At 40.0% G+C, this 1,517-nt stretch overlaps 1 pseudogene; it reads left to right on the plus strand.

The window, feature by feature from the left end:
- Window positions 1–770: 770 nt before the first annotated feature.
- Window positions 771–1,064, plus strand: LOC149147890 (10 kDa chaperonin, mitochondrial pseudogene; annotated as a pseudogene).
- Window positions 1,065–1,517: the final 453 nt, after the last annotated feature.

Raw genomic sequence — 1,517 nt, forward strand, 5'->3', positions numbered from 1 at the left:
CTCATTTTTACCCCTTCCTGCATAGGAGAATGACAACTATCAGCGGTTAAGTCTTGCATACTAATCCCACATGTTTTGTTATAATTCTTTATTGTTTTCCACGTACATGATGCAAAAAGATTCACAAGTCCCACTGAAAATCCATTGAAATGATCATAAAAAACATACCTTTTTAGTACTCCACAGTCCTGACATATTATATAATTCAATTGGATGATATTAATGATGGAAGCATTTGACCAAACCGTAAAAACAATATCCTACACTTATCCGATGGTGTAACTGAAGATATAACAGAGAGGACGCTTTGTATTGAAGCCGACACTTAACACCACGCTGAGCAGCCACGCCTTAACATCACGCTTAGAAGCCACACCATACTTATGCAATAGAGTCAGTCCTTCTCTTGGCATCGTTCAGTCCAATGTTCATGTCACTGTATTGGGTTCACTGCAAATGTAACCCAATGTACAAAACATGCAATCTCATTGAGTTTATCAAGGGTCGAAACAGGCTTCACTTCCTCTTTTAGCCACACAAAAGACAATGAACAACAATGGTGTTCGAACGCAAGTCTCAATAGATGTCGAATGTTGTGCATTGTAGCAAACTTCGAGTTTGCGAAATCGTCGATTTGAAGCACTCAGGGAGTGCTTGTTTCGGTGTACGCTGACTGTGTGATGGTGGAGGCAGAAGGATTTTGCAATTGCAAGGTCTCTATATAAAAGGCCTCTAGCTATAAGGGTTTCTTCCCTTACAGTATCAAACCAATGACGAATAAGCTTATCCCCTTGCTTAATAGGGTTTTGATAGAGAAAGTTATTGCTCTGGGCAAGACTGTTGGCGACATTTTGCTTCCGGAGAGCACTGGCAAGTTGAACTCAGGAAAGGTCATATTAGTTGGGCCTGGTTCTCGTAGCAAGGATGGAAACACTATTCCTGTTAGTGTCAAGGAGGGTGACCATGTTCTTCTTCCTGAATATGGTGGCACACAAGTAAAACTTGCAGAAAAAGAGTACCACTTGTATCAAGAGGATGATATTCTTGGGATTTTGCAGGATTGAGTTTTTGCCTACAAGAAAACACTTTCTGAGCAAAAACTGTGGATGGATAGTGCTAAAATTACCATGTCAGGACAACGCTTCTTTTATGAAACCATGTTAGGACAACGCTTCTTTTATGAAATGTTTATGGACAGGCAGGACAGCATGGACAGCATTGGATAGTATGGAGGGGGTAGCTACCATGTCAGGAGCAGCTAATTATATGGAGGAGCAGCCTAGGGAGTTACAAGGGACATAAGAGCTAAAAACGTAGCTAGCTCTAATACCATGTCAGGCCAGGAAGTAACTCCATAAAGCAAAAATGATTCGACTGTATTATTCCATCAGGTAGGTCTTTATTATATACATGAGGGAGAGACTATTCAATTCATCTCCCGATGATTGTTCATATTTCTAATTTATTTATTTACATAAATTCAGCCAATCACAAGGATTAGGTGTCAACAAATTAGA

Source organism: Pinus tabuliformis, chromosome 9 (assembly GCF_031772625.1).
Source record: "Pinus tabuliformis cultivar Carrire ecotype Pingquan chromosome 9, CPIR1, whole genome shotgun sequence".
NCBI lineage: Eukaryota > Viridiplantae > Streptophyta > Pinopsida > Pinales > Pinaceae > Pinus > Pinus tabuliformis.